This window comes from Protopterus annectens, chromosome 3.part1, assembly GCF_019279795.1.
Source record: "Protopterus annectens isolate FY-2018-M chromosome 3.part1, PAN1.0, whole genome shotgun sequence".
Classification (NCBI taxonomy): domain Eukaryota; kingdom Metazoa; phylum Chordata; order Ceratodontiformes; family Protopteridae; genus Protopterus; species Protopterus annectens.
The window spans coordinates 980,894,696-980,916,622 of NC_056732.1; the positions used below are offsets into that span (position 1 = coordinate 980,894,696).

At 40.6% G+C, this 21,927-nt stretch overlaps 1 protein-coding gene across 2 annotated transcripts in view; it reads left to right on the plus strand.

The window, feature by feature from the left end:
• Positions 1-21,927, plus strand: part of NCOA2 (nuclear receptor coactivator 2) — a 1,980,807-nt gene that overhangs the window by 1,295,115 nt on the left and 663,765 nt on the right. The gene's annotated exons all lie outside the window — the stretch shown is intronic.

A 21,927-nucleotide genomic window follows, 5' to 3' on the forward strand; every position in this document is an offset into this window, starting at 1 on the left:
CAGGTTTATGGGTCTGTAATTCCCCGGGTCTGTTGCTAGACCGCCTTTGTGGAGGGAAAAAAGCTGTTCTCCATTCCACAGGAACAAAGCTTGTGGTTAGGCTATAATTGAAAAGGGTACTTAGTGGTGATGCTACTTCATGTTTTTACCTGTTTAGAAGACAGCTTTGGATGTCGTCTGGTCATATTAACATTTTTTTTATTTACATGCATTATATTTTGGATAATATGTTTTCATTCTTTACAACTGTCATTCACTCAAACATTGCACTCCTTTTAACATGAATCAGCTCTTGTCTTCCTTTTAACCCCCTTCCTGAACATTATTCTGCATGTGTTGTTCTCACAAATTTCATTTATTTTGGGCTTCCGAGAGGCTGCACATTGATCAATAGCATAACTTCAGCTCTCCCAGTGTGAAAACAGAAAATGAGAAAAGGAGTGCCATTGGATTTTTTTGGTAAAATTAATTTACTGGCTAGTAAATACACTGCCCGAGTGCCAGCAAAGAAGAAATTTGGAAAACCTGAAAGGCAATCAGCCAGAAAAGGTAAAGAGACAGCACTGTCTGGGAAAGCTTCTGCAGCTGTTCAGGAAAAAGTTAAACCTTCAGCTTTGCTTCAAGAGGTGGCTTCCAGTAATTTAGAAGAAAAAAACAAATCAAGTGTACTCAGAGGTGATTGTATCAATTCAAACAACAAAAGGCTGGAAAAATAGAAGAAGCTTTAATTAGCCATTCAGATGAACTGATACAACTATAAAAATCAGAAGCTGACATGAAGAAAAAGCTGGCTGAATATGAGGTTTCTCAAGAACTGTTTAAAAAGTTAGCAGATTTGGAAGACTGAGTGTGCAGAGAGAACATGAGATTTTCTGCGGTACCAGAGAAACTGGAAGAAACCGACTGTGTTAATTTTATGAAAACACAAATAAGCAACTGGATTGGTGTTCCACAGCAAAATTTAACTGACAGGGCTCACATCAAGTGTATGCTCCAAACCTTGCCATGAGAAAGCAACCAAGACACGTATTAGTAAAAATGCAATTATACAAGCAGAAAAAAAGTTGATCCTGACAAAGTGGTTACAGAAGAGCAAAGTATTAAAAACTGGAGGCAGCATAGTGTTTGTAGAAAGTGATTATTCACTGTAAACCTAGCAGAACAGAAGCAAATTTATCCCATCAGTCAGGGAGTATTGAGAGGGAGGTGTGAGATTCAAGCTGCTATATCCAGCTATCTTCAAAGCGCTTTTTTCTTGGAGGATCAAAGTCATTTTTTGACACAGAACTGGCTAAGGAGGAAATAAATTTAACAGAAAGTGAGTCAGAAAGGGGTGAGGTGAAGACTCTCCTTCTCATTCTTCTGAGAGTAAGGTTCATAGAGAGACTTGTCAGTGAAACATTTTTCCATTGTTCCAAAAGAAATTGGTTGAGGGAGAGAAAAAAGCACAGGCGTTATCTAGGAGAATCAGCAGTACCTTGGACTTGAAACAGAGTCTAGTGTTGGGAGATGGAGATGAACAGGAAGAAAACCAACAGCTCTGAAATTAACGAATAAATAGAAGACTATAAAGCATCTTATTGCATTTGTGAAATATGGTTTTGCACAAAATAGTGTCTGAAAAACTCTGGACTTTTGTTGATAATGTTGAATGTTATTAAACTTGTGGGTGGACTGTAAGCACATACCCTACTTTATATCATTAATACTTCGAAGAAACTGAAAGGGGGAATTAACTCTATTTAAAAAAATGTTATTATTAGTATTTGTTTAAAACATTTCATGATCTAAACTGCATGTTGTATGCAATAAAACAGTTTTGTGTAGTCAGGGGTATTTTAAATATTGGGGGAGTCTTTTAAGTGACTTTTAGTTTTAAGTAATATAGGTTTTGCAGTGTAACGAGAAAAATGCTGGACGGAAAGCAAGTTTAATGTTCATATGTTGTGATCTTGGGCTGCTGGGGTGGGGTGTAAACCTGCTCTGATTATATTATATGTAGGACTAGGATATTTTCTCTTTTACATTGACTTAAAATTTTGGGAGAAGTAACCTGCTTTCAACAAGGAGTATTGTTTATAGGTGGGGAATGGAATGTGATTTGTAATGGTTATGAATTTAAGGAATGGGTAATGGAAGTTATTCAGGAGTTTTAAGGGAAGCTAGAACTATCTTAAGAAGTTATAGCTAGTGACTGGGATAAAAATAATAATGGAGTTTTAAAACCTGGTCAAAATAAGAGAGAGAGAGAGAGAGATATGAGTAAGAAGTAATAGAAATTAGTTCAAGGGTGTGACAATGGTTAAAGTGCTACAGAATAAGGGGAATCTCACAGAACAAGAGGAGTAAGTGCAGAGTGCTAAAGAGAAAATAAAGGAGTCTCTGGATAATATGCACGAGTGTAGAAAGATTGCAGTTAAGCAACTATTTGTTGATAACTCCAGAGCATAAAAACTTTTAGCGCAACTTGGACAGCAGAACGTTGAAAGGGTTGTTGTCAAACTTAGGGAGCCTATAACAAGAAAAATAACTGGAGATCCTGTAGAGGTTTTAGAGATATTCTGAAAATTTTATGAAAATTTGTATAAAGCATACAAATGTGGAAGTCAAGAAAAGTGCAAATGGAAATATTTATGGAAGCCTTAATTATGCCAAGGTTAAAGGTAGACAAGGTTCAAGAATTAACAGTGAAGATGGGAGGTGATGAGATAAAAACAGCGATGATTAATCAGTCTTCAGAAAAGTCTCCAGGAACAGATGGTGCTCCTGTGGAAGTTTGGAAATTAGGAGGGAATAAAGTGATAAAGATCTAAATTATTTTGTTTGACAGCGTTTTAAAAAGAGGGGAAGCATCAACATCTTGGAAGAAAGCTGTGGTGGCTGTGTTACATAAAGATGGCAGACTCCCAGACCCAGCTTCATATAAACACATTTGAATTTTAAGCCATGTTTATAAAGTGTTTGCCAATACTAGCTAAAAGAATGGCAATGGTGTTGCCAAAACTGATGGGTGTGGTCACTGTGATTTGGTGGAGGGGAAGCAAACATCTGACAACATTACCAGAACAGTGATGATCCAGAGAGAAGCAGAATGTAAGAAAATACCTTTGTTATTGGTGGATCTTGATGCAGAGAAAGTACTTGATAGAGTTACCTGGGATTTTGAGTAGGTCACTGAAAGCATTCGAATTCCCTGATGCTCTTCGAATTAACATTATTGTATAGAAAGGATCAGAGAAAGAAAAGTTGGTTTTATCTGCAGATGATATGTTGTACTTGACATCTCAGTGTTGTGGAACATTTTAAGATAGCTTCAAATCTTTTTTGATATATTAATGGAGGTAAAACAAAGGCTATAACCATAAATTATGTGCGTACACATGAATTTGGTTCAGCAATACCCATATTTATACGGGCATATGATGAAATATTTAGGAGTATGGATTAAAAAGGCTTCTTTTATGAAAGCTAATATGTAGGAAGAGACTAAGCAAAAGATAATATAAAAATTGAAAAACTGGAAGCTCTTATTTATGGATATGGATAGTAAGGTGCAAGCAATGAAAATGTTTTTAGTCCCTTTAGTCTTGTATACAAGTCAAACGTACATTTATCAGCCTGAGGAAAAGTTGTGGACAATAATAAAGAATTGAAGGTTTTTTTTCTGGGAGGGAAAGAAGGCAAGAGTTAGGTGAGATAAGTTGATCCTTCCAGTAGAACAAGATGATTTAGGTTTACCTGATTTGAAGGGATATTTTAAAGCTATGCACTTAGCACAAGCAGAAAGTTATAATTCAAAGTTGAAAGGAATGAAGATGAAGCGGGGGGATGTTCAAGAAATAGGGAGAAAGTGGGATTTCGGATGCAGATCCTTAAGGAGAATAATAACTATACAGAATATTATATTCATAAAGTAACCACAAATATTGTAAGAACCAAACCAATGTGGGACTGGAGAAAGGAAGTCTTGTCAATAGGGCTGATTGCAAGTATGGGTACAGAAAGTATGCAAGAGAAGGCTGGAATATACTGGAGAAACCTGGCAAAGGAACAAAGCTATTGGGAGCAGAGAACTCCAGCAGAAAAGGTAATAGTCAGATGAGGCCAAGAAGATATTTAGATTGCAGGCTAGAGACTGCCTTCCCTACCAGGGTTTGATCAGGCAAAGAAAAGGGGAATAGGGGATTTTTAAGTGAAAGACGTGCTCTGGTAGCTTTTTAGTTAAATCTGGAACAGGAGCAGCTGTTAAACAGATAATTAATAGGGTATATAAAACATTGCATGATAACTGTAAGAATCGGAGGAGATTAGAAAAGAGTGAACAACGGGAAAAACAGTTTACAAGAAAACAATGGGAAGATATATGTATGGCTTCCAAGTGTGCAGCCAAGTCCAGGAGTGTTTGCATAGGTATTTTTATACCCAGAGCAGACTTCAAAGAATTTTTCATCTGGTAGATAGCAAATGTTGGAGGTATGATGGAAAAGAAAGAGGTAACTGGAAACATGTTTTTGGAGTGTAATGAGTTGGCAGATTTAAAAAATTCCTTTGAGTACTGCCTCAGAAATATTAGGTGAGCAGCTGGTTGTAAGTAAGCAAATGATTCTTTTGAGCTGTGTGCAGGATCTGAATTGCCTAGACACAATAAGGCCTTATGTTTTATTTTGTTGACTGCCAAAAAAGCAGTTACTAGAAAATGGAAATGGAAATCCAAATCCTACACCAACTGTATGTGAAATATTGAATATTATAAAAGAGATAAAGTAGCTGGAAGAACAATCCCTTTAGAAAGGGGGAAGGAGTAGATTGCATATAAGTAAATGGAAATTATGGGAACAATACATGCATGTAACATTTTCAGGAGGAGGAGTGAGGTTTAAGGGAGGCAGGAACTCAGCAATTTGTAATGTTGAACTGATGATAGTAGAAAAAAATGTGTGTGTGATGTATATTGGATTTAAATGGAAAAATGTTAATGGTTTGTTTTCTTTTCTGTTAACATATGTTTGCCTGTGTCTTAACTGATAGTTTAATAAAGGTGTTTACAAAAAAGTGTGTGTAATTTGCTCCTTCTCTTCCATTTTTTTTTATTTCTTTTACAGTGTTCAGTACAGCTGCTTAAGATTTTGATGTCCAGTTTCTAGTAATTGCATTTTTTGGCAGGCAATAACATTAAACTTAATTAGGCTTTACTATGTCTACTCAGTTCAGATCCTGCTTTCCAGTTCAAAAGAATCATTTCCTTAGTTACAGCCATTTGCTCCCCCAACATTTCTGACAAAGTACTCTGATGGGAATTTTTAAAGTCTGCCAACTCGTCACACTCCCAGAAAACATGTTCCTAGTTACCTGTCTGTTTTCCACCACGCTTCTAACATGGTGGAAAATTTATTTGAAGTGTGCTAGGGGTATAAATGTAACTATGCAAACACTTCAGACAAAAATCCTAACCTTTTGGATTTTGCATACTTGGTACAGATGTCCCTCCATTGTTCCTTTGTAAATTGCCTTTCCAGTCTGTCTTCCCCGTCTTTTCTAACCTCTTTTGGTCGAGTCTTATAGCTGTCATGCAGTCTTTTATTTTCCTTACTGATTATCCCCTTTGTGATAGCAGATTCGGTCTTAGAATTCACTAAAAAGTCTACCAGAGCTAGCATTTCACTTGGCACTCTCCCATCCCTTTCTCTTTGCCTATACTCTGTCAATCCCTGGTATGGAAGGCAGACTGTGGCCTGCAGTCCAAACTTCTGCTTGGTCTTATTCCACTCGGTGGCCTTTCTCTAGTCATCTGCTCCCAATACCTTTGATTCTTTTGCCATATTTTCTCCACTAAATTCCAGCCCACTCTTGCTTATTTTCAGTATCCTATTTCCAGTTATCCATGTTGGCAAAGTCATCTTTCTCTGTCCTCATTTTGGTTTAGTTCTTAGAATATTTTCTCCTGCTTTTATGGATGCAATATTCTGTATTGTTGATGTTCTCCTTAAGGATCTGCGTCCAAAATTTTACTCTCTCCTTATTTCTTGTGTACCCCCCATCAGTTTCCTTATCCCTTTCTACGTTTGATTTATAACATTTATGGCATGTATAGAAGTCTTAATTTGGTATCTGTTCAGATTGAGGTACTTCTAAACCACATTGATCTATGGTGAAGGATCAACTTATCCCACTTAACTCTTGCCCTCTTTCCTTCCACTCTTATCAGTTATCATCCACATCTTTTCAGCTTGACAAAAATATGATTAACCTGTGTAAAACTAAAGGAGCAAAAACATTTTCATCTCTTGTATCTTACTATCCATATCCAAAATCATGAGCTTCCAGTTTCTCGTTTTTTTTTTTTTTTGCATTATCTTTTGTTTAGTGTTTTTTCTCCTAGCCTTTGCTGCCATAGTGGAGTTTTTGTATTAGTCCATACACCTACCATGCACCAAAGTTTTCCATCATATATCCTTATAAGTATGGGTACTGCTGAACCATTTCATGTATGGGTACATAATTTATCACCATAGCCTTTTTTTTTTCTTCGTTAACTTTATATCCCAACAAAGAGTTTAGACGGTCTCAGAATGTTCACTGCACCAAAATTACCTTTTCTGGAATTAAGTACAAAATAATGTCATATGCAAATAGCTAACTTTTCCTGATTACCATACCATTTATATCCTTAAATTTGTGAGCCCTTTGTTTTCTTTTCCAATGGCTCTACATATAAAACAAGTAACATAGGGGGAAGAGGACAACCCTACCTGATTCCTCTATTCAAACACAGCTTGTCAGTGAGGAATCCTCCCACCTTAATTCTTGACTGACCTTGTATATATCCTCCTTTATTAATCCTGTTATCCTATCAAGGAATGCATATGCTTGAGAACTATTTTAAAAAAAATGTAAAGTGCAAATAGCTGTGCTACAGGAGACGCAGCTGGAAATAACTGAATATGTGAATATGATAAAGAAAAGTTTTCAGGATGGTTATTCAGCGGAATATCTGGAGCAAAGGAAAAGTGGAGTACTTACATTAATTGCAAGAGGAGTTCCAATAGTGATATAAGAGTTAAAAATGGTAATAATGGAAGCTGTATAATACTAAGGGGCTACTGGCAGGGGAGGAGGATTACACTGGCATGTATTTATATTCCACATAAAACTGCTATAATGGAGCTTAAGAAAATTCTAGGAGAAATAATCAGCTTTCAGTAAGGAATATTACTTGTAAGTGGAGACTGGAGATTTGCAACAGTGAAGATGTGTCTGGGGGTGCCCAGAACAAACCAGGGTAGATTTTTGAAGAAACTTATGAAAATATTTGGCATGGAAAATGTGAATTCAGTACTAAGGAGTTCAGAGTGAATTTGCATATTATTCCCCAAGATACAAAAACTGGGCTAGGCTAGACAAAATTCACATTTCACAGGAACATGTACAATTAATTAAAGGTCTTGTTACGCACCTAATAACTATTTCAGATCATGCACCGATAATAACTAAAATAAAAAAACACAGGGTAGTGAAGTAAAAATGACACTAGTGCTTTCCCACCTATCTGATGAAAGAAGAAGAATTTAAGGAATGGGTAGTGGAAATTATTCAGAAGCTATTTATGAAGATAGACATTTCTTCTGAAAATATAGCTAAGGAGTGGGAAACAAAGTGGAGTTTAAAAATAGGGTGGAAATAAAAGAAATGGAGAAATGGTTAAGAAGCAACAACAATGGTTTAGCGGGACTGACAAATTTTAAAGTATTGCAAAATAGGGGTAATGTCATAGAAGAAAAGAGCATCTGCATAATGCTAAACAGAAGGTAAGGGATTAGCTTGATAATATGCATGAGTTTAGAAAAATTGCTGTTGTTTTTGGTAATAGATCTAAAGCACAAAAACTTTTAGCACAACGACTTGGGCAACAGAAAGTAGAAAGGGCTATCACCAAGCGTAGCAGCCTATAACAAGAGATCCTTTAGAAGTATTAGAAATATTTTGGAAATTTATATGAAAATCTGTATAAAACAGAGAAATATGGAAATCGAGAAAAGGCACAAATGGAAGTGTTTATGGAAGAATTAAATATGCCAAGGTTAGAGATATATGAGGCTCAGTTACTAACAGTTAGGATAGGAAGAGATGAGATAAAAATGGTGATGCATAACCAATTCACAGGAAAGTCCCCAGGAATAAATAGCATTCCTGAGGAAGTTTGGAAGCTAGTCAGAAAAAACTGAAAGATATGGAAGGTTTTGTTTAACAGTGTTTTAAGAGGAGGAGAAGTACCAGCATCCTGGAAGAAAGCAATGGTGGCTGTAATACCTAAAGAGGGTAAAGATCCTTCAAATCCAGCTTCTTACAGGCCCATTTCACTAAACCATGATTATAAAGTGTTTGTAATGGCTAAAATATTGACAAAAGTGATTCCAAAATTGATAGATCTGGATCAGTGTGTGGTTATGTGGAGGGGAGACAAATGTTTGACAACATTAATAGAACATTGATGATCCAGAGGAGAAGCAGAATGTAAGAAAATGCCACTGTTGTCTGTGTGTCTTGATGCAGCGAAAGCATTTGACTAAGTAATTTGTGACTTTGAGTAAGGTAATGGAAGCATTTGTATTCCCTGATAAAAAATATAAGGTTGACTAGGAGGATATATGAGGGATTTAAAGGCGAAAATTTATGTGGATCGGTTCCTGTCTGATAATTTCTGCTTGAGCAGAGGAACCAGGCACGGGTGTCCTTTTTTTCCCCCCTTTGTTATTTGCATTATATTTAGAACCATTGGCAAAGAAAATAAGGGACAGAGAAATTCAAGGATATAATCGGTATGGTAGTCAAGAAAAGCTGTGTCTATTTGCAGATGATGATATTTTATACGTGATAATACCAGAAAAGGACATTACAGTGTTGTGGAATATTTTGAGACCGTTTCAAATCTTTTAAGGATACAAAATTAATGAAGTTAAACAAAAGGCAGTAGTGGTAAATTATTTACACACATTGGTTCAGTGATATCCATATTTATAGGGACATGATGAAATGAAGTATTTAGGAGTGTGTATTAAAATGATTTGGTGTGGTAGCTCAGGATATGTGGGAAGAGACTAATCGAAAGATAATAAAAAAACTGAGAAATTTGAAGCTCTGCTATATGGGATAGTAAGATGTAAGCAGCTAAAATGTTTTAGTCCCTTTAGTTTTGTACACAGGTTAGGCAAATTTTTATCAAGCAGAGAAGTGCTTTGCAATTAGTAAAGAGATGAAGGATTTTATCTGGGAGGGGAAGATGACAAGAGTCAAATGGGATAAGCTGATTCTTCCAGTAGAACAAGACAAATTGGGATTGCTCAATTTGAAGGGGTATTTCATAGCTACACAGTTGAGGCTCATATGCATAGCACAAGCAGAAACCTATAATTCAAAGTGAAAGGGAAGATGATGAAACAGCGTGGAAGCTGAAGAAACAAGTAAAGACTGGGATATTGGATGCAGACCTTTAAGGAGAATAACCGTAACCATACAGAATATTATGTTCATAAAGTAGCAGAAAGTATTCTAAGAAATAAGCCAACAAGGGAATGGAGAAAGGAGATTCTGCCGGTAGGGATGACTGCAACTAGGGATACAGACAAATAGGCAAGTGCGGGCTAGAATTTGTTGGAGAAGACTGGCAAAGGAAACAAGGTACTGGGAGCAAATAACTAGAGAGGGGAAGGTAGTAGAATAGGAAGATGCCAGGAATTTATTTGGACTGCAGGTTAGAGATTGCCTTCCCTGTCAAGGAGTGATAGAGTATAACCCAAGAGAAGAAATGGGGGGGGTCCTAAACGAAAGACCAGCACTAGTAGAGTTTTTAGTAGAATCTAGAACGGAAGCTGCTGTTAAAAAAAGTATAATTAGTGGAGCATACAAAATATTGCATGGTAAGTATAAGAATCAGTCAGAGGAGGGTAGAAAGGATTGGGAAGAGAGATTGGATGAGCAATTCACAAAGAAACAATGAAGGGATATATGTTTGTCTCCCAGGTATGCAACAAAATGTAGAAGATTTAGGATTTTTACTTGGAAATGTTTACCTAGATAGTTTTATACCTCAAGTAGACTCCAGATAATTTTTCCTCAGGTAAACAGCAAATGTTGAAGGTCTGGTGGGAAAGAGAGGTAATTGGGAACATATTTTCTTGGAGTATAATGAGTTGCCAGACTTTAAAGATTCCCTGCAGACTACTCTCAGAGATACTGGGTGAGCAAATTGGTGTAACTAGGGAAATGATTTTTCTGAGCTTATGATACAGAATCAGAATTGCTAGACATAGTAAGATCTTTCAGAGTGTAATTACAGTGGCTGCCAGAAAAGCAATTACTAGAAAATGGAAATCAAAGTCTAAACCCACTGTAACAGAAGTAGTGAATATAGTAACAAGAGATAAAACAACTGGAATTGGGACCTTTAGAAAAGGGGTAGGTGCAAATTACATAGGAAAAAAATGGGAACTGTGTGGGAACACTGCATACATGGGAAGAATGAGGTTTAAAAGAAGGCAGAATTTGACTAAGCTGTGTAATGTCTGACTGGCAGTGATTGGGTAGATTATAAGTGATGTATTGTAATTGCAGCTAAAGTTAAGTCAGTATGGTCTATGATGTAAAATACTTGCAGCTGGGACTATATCAGTCTGTCTGTCTGTCTCTTTTGGCTTTTCCCGGTTAGGGGTCGCCACAGCGGAACTCCGGTCCACTAATGATTGGTAGTGAATTTTTATGTACCGGGTTACAAGCCCTGATGCACAACCTTCAATGAAGGCACGCCCCATTCACGTATGCCTCCACACAGAAGACGCTCTAGCTGAGAATCGAACGCGACAACGTCGTGCTATGAGGCGACAACGCTACCGCAGCACCACCACTGCACTTATCAGTATGGTTTGTTTTTATTTATATAAATGTATGATTATCTTTGTTGTAAGTGATAATTTAATAAGGTACTGCTTAAAAAAAAATGTAAAAGCTTCTATAACCCTTCTCATAAAATCCCAGCTGATCATATTGCATGCTTTCCCTGCGTCAAGATCCACCAACGGCAGTGGTATTTTAACAGTTTATATTGGTGACTCCAGCAGAGAATATTAAGAACTGAGTACAGTTATGTTTCCAACTTATCTTAATTGAAGATGATAGATTATAGTCACTGTTGCAGTCTGTGTTACCTCTTGCTATCCCCTCTGTTGTTCTGGTTTGGGTATTCCGGGGTTGGGGTGGGTGCCCTGGACACCTTAGTTTACCTTCCCTCTGTTTTCAACACATGGCTTCTCCCTTCCTTTAACCCTCCTATTATTTGGAAAGGCACATTTGGGTCTTGTAGGTTAATACTTGTCCCTGGGTAAGTCCCCAAGATCCAGTTCTACTCTGACATCTCCTGTCCTGTCAGAACAAGAAAGAGCAGAAGGTGACATTGGGTAGTGCCTGTCTTATACAAGTAGTGTCCTGACATCCGAATGTGAGGTAGTTGGCCGAAGTCAGGAGGGGACAGTAAAGCCCTGTAAGTCAGGTCTGCTCTTGGGGTGCTGTATGTAGGAATTCCAAAATGGATGAGTGCTACAGTGAATGCACATGACGATCTATGGATCTGATGTTATCTAGTCACCATTCCTCACGTTGGGGTCTTGGATCCAATATCGGATCTGAGCCGGCATACTCAGAACACAGCTTAGCTCAAGCTCCTCCCCTCCCATAATGCTCTGCTGCCCTACACTCCCCTAGATCTCATTTGCCACTCAGTCAGACGCAGATTGCTCAGCTCCTGTTAGTGTAAGTGTGTTTAGTACAGATTATTGAATCTTTTTGTAAATCTTGTTATTCCTTGATTTGTAGTGTTAGTGAGTAGTTTTTCCCCTCTTATCTATCCCCTCCCGGTTGAGTCTTAACCTTGTTTAAGTTCCTTTTTTCCTCGAGGTTTGTCTTCAGCCTAATTTTTTTTTTTGTGGTGTGCGAGTAGTTCTTTAGTAAGTGTGTGTGTGAGTGTTTTGAATGGATTTATAGGCTTTTGAACCTTGGCTTGTTTGTAGACTAAGGGTCTTTGCTTATGGTTCGACCATGTCAGAAAAACCTTTAGGTTTTAAAAGGTGCTCCTCTTGTGGGCGGAAAATGCCTATTTCTGACTCAAACGAGGAGTGCCTTTACTGTCTCGGCGGTGGTCACCTCGAAGTGGAATGTGGCATTTGTGCTGCATTCAACCCGAGGGCTTTGGTCAACTGCTGCAATAAGCTTTTAATTAAGGGTTTGATCAAAGGAGGGCCCTTGGTCACTGCTTCCCTGGCCAAGGCTGGCCCTCCTGGGGCTAGAAAGAAACCTTTCTGTTGAGGTCCTGACCAAGCATCCCATGATGTCAGATCTGGCTCCAGCCAGGGCAGGTTCGGATCCGAGATCTTCGGGTCCCAGGTCGTCCAGGAAGTCTACTCCTAGATCCAAGGGCTCAAACCCTAAGCCTTCGGATCTGCTAACTTCGATGTCTTCCCCCGGATCCGGGGACCTCAGCTCTGGGCCTTTGGATCCAAGGGGAGGCACCGTACCTTTGGATCCGAGGGATTAGAGAAATACTTCCTTGGATCCTTTGAGCTCAGTTCCGATCTGATCTGAGAGTCGTGCCGGAGCCAATAGTAGTGGAGGGTCTTCCCTTGGATCCTTTGCCTCCTAAGCAGCTGTCTTCTCCAGCTAGGTCTCGTTCTAGGGAACACAAGAGAAGACACTCAAGCTCCAGGCACGACTCTCCTAGTAGGTCCTCCATCTCCTTTCGATCTTCCAGGAGTGTCCTCCCTGTGGATTTGAACAGGATGATGCGAGCCTTCCTGAAAGCTCAGATGGATTCGGGGCTTCTGGCTTCCCCAACCCACAGATCAGGGATCCAGTCTCCTACCCCCCTTCGATTGCTCCTCATCCGACCAGTTGCTTGGATACTCAGGGACTGTTAAGTGGGGTGGAGGCCAGGGGAGCTTTAGGACCCAGTTCCAGCCCTTCCCTGATGCGATCGGCAGCTGGCAGTGTTTTTGTTCCCTTGGGACAGGCCAGCCGGCTCTGTCAGGCTAGGGGCCATAGGATTGGATTTGGGCCCGGGCTTTTCGGACCGGTCTCTTCCCCTGGGCACATCAGCCTTTGACAGTTCTGGTCCAGTGCCGTCTGGCATAGTGGAGGGTCCACCCTTTCTTCCGCCAAGGTTTTATCAACGGAAGAGGTTGCTGGAACCTTTTCTAGTCCTTCCGGGCTGCCAAAAGATCTTTCTCTGCTATCAGAGCTGCCTCTCCTGCACATGGTTCTCCTACCCAGCCCCAGTTTCTGAGCAGCTTGTCTCATCCTGCTCTAGGTCAGCCCGTCCGAATTAGCCTCCAAGGGGATATCCCCCCCACATGGGGGACAGGTCCCCAAGATCTCTGCCAGAGGATGTCTCCTTTGGAGACATACTCAAGATCATCAAGGCCGAAGGCGGTTCATCTACCCAAACCCTGTCCTCAGAGGAAACTGTATTCCTGAAGATTTTCTGTACAGGGCCATCTACCTCCTGGGTGCCCCCCCTGCTGATCCTCTCATTGATCTTGTGGCCAACAGGGCTTGGAAGGAGCCATATACTGTGGAGCCAGTGCCCAAGAAAGTGGACAAGTTTTTGAGCCCTCCAACAGGTAAAACTTTTTGCTCCAAAGCGGTCCCATTTGATGCTATTGTGGTGGCTGCTGCCACCAAAAAGGAATTGGCAGAGCAGAGTTCTTCGGTTCATCCGCCCAGTCGTGAGTCGAGGGCTATGGACAGATTTGGAAAGTAGGTGTTCGCTTTGGCTGCTTTCAGCCTGCGAGCACTAAATTACCTTGCACATTTTACCCGTCTCCAGAGGGGTTTGGTAAAAGAACCGTCTTCATCCCTCTCTGGGTCCATGTTTGAGGAGGAATTCAAGGCTATTTATCCAAAGCTGTCAACCCTTCATTCAGTTGCAAATTCCTCCATGAGACTCATTTCCAATGCTGAGGAAGAGTCCTCACAGGCTGCGAGCTCAGGTATCGCTATTAGGCGTCATGCCTGGCTCTGCTTGAGCGGGTTTGCAGAGGCCTTCAAGATGTCCTTTAACGACCCCTTTGATGGTTCCACTCTCTTTGGTCCCACTGTGAAAGACACGTTGACCCGCAGTGAACAGGAAGGGAAGACCGTGTTGGCCATTGGGATCAGGTTTTCTACCCCTCAGAGGTCCTTTTCCAAGACCCAGAAAGGGAGTAAGAAAATGTGGTTCAGGAAGGCACAGTCTCCCTTTCAGGATGTTCAGGAAGATTCCTCTTCCTGGAGACGGGGAAGAGGTTTCAATGGTAGATGTCACCCCAGGGGCAGAAGAGGCCTGCAAAACCAAGGTTCCAGGGAGCCTTTCTCTGAGAAACCTTTACAATGTCCCTTAGGCATTGCCCGACTGTCCATCACTGGAGGCAGTCGAGGGTCGGTTATCACTGCACCCGCTAGCCTGAGCAAGTATTACAAATGATCAGTGGGTGCTAACAATTATAACCAGGGGTTATTGCATTCCCTTTTTGGAAATTCCCCCAAAATACAGTCCTCTTCCAGATGTGCCACCCAATCAGGAAGAGGCAACCCGACAGGAGGTCATAAGCCTTCATCAAAAACGAGCCATTCAACAGGCCCCCGCAGGACAGAGAGGATCCGGAACTTATTCCCGCTTCTTTTTGGTTCCAAAGAAAATAGGGGACCTATGTCCTATTTTGGATCTCAGTTGCATGAACCAGTTCATGCAGAAGTCGAAGTTTCAGATGGTCACTGTGTAGTCGATTGTGCCTTTATTGCACAGCAATGACTGGATGTGCTCAGTGGACCTCCAGGATGCGTATTACCATGTAAAGATGGATCAACGGTCCAGGAGGTTTCTCCGCTTTCGAGTCTGTCATTTCCAGTTTCGGGCCCTGCCCTTTGGTCTCACCTCAGCTCCCCGAGTGTTCACCAAATGCATGGCGGTGTTAGCAGCTCATCTCCAGCTGCAGGAAATCCAAGTTTTTCCCTATTTGGACGATTGGCTTTTGATGGCCCCCCCCACAAAGCATCAACTACTGGACAGTATTCGCTATGTTCTCTCCCTGTTCCATCACCTGGGGATCACAGTGAATATTGTGAAATCTTACTCGACTCCAACACAAAAACTGGAATTCATAGGCACTCTGTTAGATACCACCTCTTAGATTGCAGCCTTACCTCCTCGAAGGGTGTCGCTTATTCGCGACCAAGTTCAGACCTTGCTAGAGCTAACCTGTTCACCAGCCTCACTCATTCTCAGGGCTCTAGGATCGATGGCGACAGCCATTTATTTGGTTCCGATGGCTTGGTACCATATGAGGGTCCTTCAGTGGACCCTTGCAGTTCAGTGGTCACCGTGCGGCATCCCCTGTCCTTTCCCATTCGGCTCACCCTAGTGTGTCACAAGCATCTTTTGTGGTGGATCCGCTCTCCGGATCTTCTAGCAGGCAGGCCTTTCATTCCTACTACTCCTGTGGCAACAATCACCTAGGATTCTTCCCTTCTGGGGTGGGGGGGGGGCATTTCCAGGGATAGACTGTCCAGGGGACATGGTCACCCTCAGAGACCAAACTGCACATCAGTGTTCTGGAGATAAAAGCAGTCCTCTAATCGTTGCAAACCTTTCAAGACTGCCTTCCTCAAAGGACGATTGCGGTTCTATCAGAAAACATGGCTGTTGTGTGGTATATAAACAAGCAAGGGGGCACACGTTCTTATCTGCTGTGTCGCGAGGCCATGAGGGTTTGGGAGTGGGCGATGGCCATGGGGAGCTTTCTCATTGCAACGCACATTCTCAGAGCATCCAATGTGTTGGCGGCCAAATTGAGCAGAGCTATATTGACTCCTCACGAGTGGTCCCTGAATCCAGTGGTGGCCCAACAGATCTTCTGTCGGTGGGGTTATCTGAGCTGCGATCTGTTTGCATCTCCTCTCAACCACAAATGCAACAACTTCTTTGCATTGATCCCCCCAGAGGGGGAAAACCCCCAGGGGCACACGCTCACCCACGATTGGCCTCCGGGACTCCTGTATGCCTTTCCTTCGTTACCCCTAATTCCCAGAGTACTTCAGAAAGCCAGATGCCTCAGGAGTCAACTGATCCTCATTGCCCCCTTTTAGCCTCAGCAGGTGTGGTTCCCCCTTTTACGGTTTCATTTGAGTCATCCACCCTGGGTGCTCGATCCAATTCCGGATCTGCTTATCTCATCCTTCTCTTCTACCAATCCCGAATCTTCAGACCCTACATCTGACAGCTAGGTATGTATCTGCTTATCTCATCCTTCTCTTCTACCAATCCCGAATCTTCAGACTCTACGTCTGACAGCTAGGTATGTCCACTTCCATTGATTTTGGCTAAGTCCAGGCTAGCTTCACCCATGAAGGAGATTATTCTTGCTTCCCTGAGGTCTTCTACCAGAAAAGTTTTCAGTTTGGGTGAGGAATAAGAATTTAGACCCCTTTCTCCACCCCTATTCCCGAAATATTTCTCTTCTTGACCTCCCTCTTTAAGGAAGGAGCTAGTTTTTCCACTATCAAGGTACAGTTGGCAGCGATTTCGAATTTTCACCTTGGGGTAATTTGGCCTTTTCTGCGTGCCTCTGTAAGGCCTTTTTAAAAGGGGGGTTTCTGTTAAGGCCTCCTGTTAAGAATCCTTCTCCTCCATGGGATTTGACTTTGGTACTACAGGCTTTACAAAACCTCCCTTTGAACCAGCGCCTTTGTGCAATATTAAATTTCTCTCCTGGAAGACTGCCTTTATAGTGGCAATTACTTCGGCAAAGAGAGTTTTGGAGTTGCAAGCTCTTACTGTCAAGCCACCCTATTTAATTTTCCACAAGGACAGTGCGTCTCTAAAACCTGATCCATCTTTCATGCCTAAAGTGGCCTTACCAGCGAATCTCAACCAATGTGTTCACTTACCAGTAGTTTTCCCTAACTGTTCCAGTGAAGGAGAATATATTCTGCACACATTGGACGTTCATCATCAACTTCGGTTTTATTTACATTGAAAGCGAGAATTTAGGCGCTCAGACCAACTGCTTGTTGCCTTCTCTTTCAATAGAAAAGGCAGGGGTATTTCGAAAGTTACGATTTCCCATTGGATTTTGCAATGTATTTCCTTTATATATTTTTCAGTGGGTATTTCCTTAGCTACACCAGTGAGGGCTCATTCTACCAGGGCAGTTTCTACTTCCATTGCCTTTGCAGATCGTCAATCTTTAGATGACATTTGTGGAGTAACAACGTGGTCTTCTCCCAACACATTTATTTCCCACTATAAGTTGGATTTGATTTCCAGAGGAAGGCTTCATTTGGCTGCACAGTTCTTCGGCATGTCCTTCCTTGAGACCTCCCAGGATTTAGGTAGCTGGGGACTCTGACCCTAACGTGAGGAATGGTGACTAGATAACATCAGATTTATAGTTATGTACTTACCATAACTTTGCGTCTCTGTTATCTATAGTCACCATTCATCACGATCCCACCCTCCAGCCCCCCTGCCTGGAAGATTGGTTGGATTTGGAGGCTCTACTGGGTCTCTATTTGGTTTCTATGATTTATCTGTCTTCCTTCCTTATGCAAACTCGATCTGAGGGAATGTAGGGCAGCAGAGCATTATGGGAGGGGAGGAGCTTGAGCTAAGCTGTGTTCTGAATATGCCAGCTTGGATCAGATATCAGATCCAAGACCCTAATGTGATGAATGGTGACTACAGATAACACAGATGCCCAAGTTGTGGTAAGTACATAACTATAATTATAGTAAAATCCTAACACTGTCGTGCTTTCTGTATTATACTGCATCACCAGTGGTTGTAACTGTAGCACTGCCATGCTTTGTGGATTTACGTAGTCATATAAGCACACTAACAACATTAACAAGACAGAACATCTGTAATCAAGTCAGTCACCTAATCGCATATTTCCTTCCTTCCTTATTTGATTTGGAAGAACATTGATTTTGCAGGAATTGTTTTATATAAAGGTATGATTTAAGATGCCAGGAACTAATCTTTCAGCTTGAGCATAAGGGGTGCGTACATAAAGATGATTTAGATTATTCTTGGCCTAACAGTTGTGCAGCCTAAATTTCCTTCCTAATCCATAACTCTTAACTTTAAAAAATTATTTTGATGATGAAAAAATGTCCTCCCAAGCTGCTCGCTCTCTCTCTCTCTCCTCATTCTCTCTCTCTTTTTGAAATGACCAAAATCTGAATTTGAGGTCCAAGTTTAAAGATATTGTAAGATGTATAAACTAGTATTATTCGAAAGAGCATGCAGACTTAATGCTAGAAAAATCACTAGAAGCAGTTTATTAATTTGTTAGTCCAGTAAGTGGTCTAGTCGTAGTTGGACTATTTCAGCAATGACTGTCCCTCACCAGTTTTGGTACAAGACCAGTTTGTGCAAAGCAAAGTAAACTGTACGCAGTTACAGGTACAAGGGGGAAAACAGACTGAATTAAGTTCTGGATACAAAGAGTCTTTGTTTTTGCATTTTTTGTTTGGGTCCACAGCATGACACTGACAATTGTAGTGTGCGTTAAAGGGTTTGCACAAAACTCCTTTAGGAGAAAGGAGTGCTTCTTGCAAAACCATTTAGATCAGAAGTGAGAGTTTTGGTTTGTAACATCATATCATCTTATAGTTTCTTCCTGGACTCAGATCCCCTCCAGGAAGTAATAAAGTTCTATGAAGAAAGAAGGAAGTCAGCGATCCTGGAAATAGAGATGGCATGTGACATCCTCACTCTGCTTGAGGATATGGGTCTCAATGAAGTGCTTTTGCAACCCCTATGCCTTAAGTTTCAGGAATCCAGTGTCTCTGATAAATCTCCATAGAAGGCCACCATGCCTGCAGATCAAGACACATCCCACTGAGCTAAGAAAGACTGCATGCAGTTTAGATCAGGCATCCCACGTCAGGTGCCAGAGACAGAAGACCGTGGTAAATTGTGTATCCACAGTTCATCACAGGAAGGCCTTCTGGTGACAGAGAGTGGAGGTGTCAGAAGAGCACTTCTCTTGTGAGCTTACAAAGATCTGTGGCAGACTGTCATTTCCCCATTGCCAGGCAGATAAGTTCCCTTTGGGGAAAAAAGTTCCAAGACTTATTTTATGGCTAAAACGATACTTTTTTAAAATGAAATTGGGTTGTACTAGGAATTTTTTCATGGACTGTCACACTACTTTACAATTTGGGAGACTGTGATTATAGTTTTTTTTTTCTTTTAGTATAACACTATACAAAGTGAACCTGTCTGTCTTTTTTTTTTTTTTTTTTTTTTTTTTTTGAGAAAACTTTTACAGAACTGTGTGAAGTGGCTGGAGTAACTGTATGTTGTGCTTCCCCATGGTGTTGTGCTAAAAACACTACTCTTTATATTTACCTTTTACAGTCTACTACTTTCATTTGTACCCGGACTTAAGGTTCATTCTCAGCTTTACCATGGAGCAACTTGCTGTTTCCTCAGTTCTTTCTTCTTTCCTTCCTCCAGCCATAAAAAAGTAAAGGCAGCCTTTGCCCCATTCAGTGGGCTAATAATTTGGCTTGGCCACAGGTGGTAGAAACTGCTGTGGATATTTCTGGTTCCTGAGACTGCTAATTATCTTCCTCTATTTCCTCTTGTATAGTCCCCTTATGCCACACATGAATTGGGGATTAGACACATACATCATCTGTGGCTGTTGGAGTCGCCTTGGCAGGCATGGTAGAACCACATTTGTCGGTCTCAGAGGCTGAAGCAGGGAATGCTTCTCTGCCTAGCCAGACTGGGGTGCCTATTCCCTGGGGTGCAGTCACTATCAGGAGTCTGTCCATTTATGCGGAGGTTCCAGTTAAAAAGAAGAAATTTAAATGCTTTATCATCTTGAGTCTGTTTTACTTTAACCAGGAATGATTTATTGGGCTAAGATCAGGGCTTAGTACAGGCTCTTAACCTTTCTCTTTCTGGATTTTCTGGTAAAAGAAAAAGGAATTATTTTTCTGCAGATTTCCTGAGTGATGGACAGGAAATTGATTGATTGAACAAATTATTCTCAGGGAATAGATTGATTCTGAGGAAAGTATCTCTTCTGATTGTCCCTAGGAAGAATTTTCTATTTCTGAAAACATATCTAGGATGAACCATTTGTTTCAGTGAGAACACAATGACATTCCATTTTCTTTGAGAAAAAATACAATTTATTACTACTGGAATTTCCTCAATTTCCATTTCTCCTATTCTTCTGGTTTTGGAGGATGTTTTTATTACTGACTTTAACATGCCTGACACCCTACCTGCAGCCCCTAAAAAGGCAGAGAGATTGTAGAAATCTTCCCGGTCTTGAGAGTTCTTACTTTCTAATCCTATATCCGACCTTGCAGTGATTTACTTGGCAAGTTTGTGTTCAGCTAAACATTAGGCAAGTATTAATCCCTCTCCCCTTGATGATGAGGGAAGCCTTGACTAGATTTGATAAAAATGCATACTACTATCACATTTATTTGTAAGATTTTTAATTATGAAGTGTACATGTTAAAATTTCTGCTTGCTTCACTTGAGAATATGAGGAACATTATAGCCATTTTTCCTTTTTCTGAAAGAAAATCTTCTCTGAATACACTGGTTGCTTCTGTGTCTCAAGTAACCAAAAATTTTTTCAAATGTGCTTGTGACTCAGCTGATGCCTCTGCTGGAGCAGCTACAACTGGAATGGGTCTATACCACTTTATCAAACTAACTATTCCCGGAACACCTCTTCGTCGAACCCAATTAAATGGATCTTAATCCGCCGAACAATCAATTCAATGAAATACTTTCCCAGGGTAAACAATAAGTTGGCCAACCCAGCGACCACAACAAAAACAGCACTATTTAAAACCCACCCTTGTGGGGGGTTGTGGGTGTGTTTGCACATTATTTTATTAATGTTTTACTTAAGTTTTTAACAAGCAGTTTGAGCTTGAGAGACTTTTAGTAGGGTTTATGTTGACATGTGACCGAAAATTAAAAATCTTTGTGCAGTGCATTATTTGTTTGTTTAGTCACACCCTTGAACTAGGATCTGTTGCTAGGATATGTATATAATTTGCTTCATACATTAAAATAATAATTAATGTAATATAGAAATAGGATAGTCTCTCCCATTCACTACAATGAGGAAAAGCAATTATCTACATGAAAATTGCAGAATGTAGGATAAATGTTTGTGTGTGGTTGTGTGGGGGGGGGTCTGTTAGACAAATATTTTTATTGTATTTTAGGGTTAGGAAATACATTTTCATGATTCGTGGGCTTTCCACTACTCCTAAAATGTGATCCTTAATCCAGCAGTACAGGGTATTTCATATGTATATCAGTTCAGCATACACCCCTCCCTAGTATTTGTGTCTGTATGTCTGTGTATATCTGTCTGATCTTTTTTTTTAATCTGTCAGCAAATACATAATGTGACTCTAAACTTGAGTACTCAAAGCCTTGTAAAATATGAGCAACTGATCCAAATAAAATTATTGCGTTATGCAGGCTGCTTCCCTGTTTATTATTCTCACTTAGAGAGGACATTGCATCTCAGCAAAGGGATAGTGATTGACATGCAATTTGGACTGTCTGCTCCAAAGATGAGCAAAAATATTTTATGTGCTTCTCATGCAGCAGTGACACAAACACCTGATGATTTGAGCTGTTATTACACTAGAGAGCAACTGTGGCATGGGATGTGGTGATCTGGGTATTCAGCTGCATGCCTGTGTAGCCAAACTGTCTGTTTTGGTTGCCAGTTTTTCCTTTGCAGACACTGACATAATTTATTGGCTTATTTGTAGCTCTTATTGTTAAGCACTTTACTAAAAGTTGTTTTTTAATCGAATCCTCCATTAAGTGTATGTATTTGTTCATCA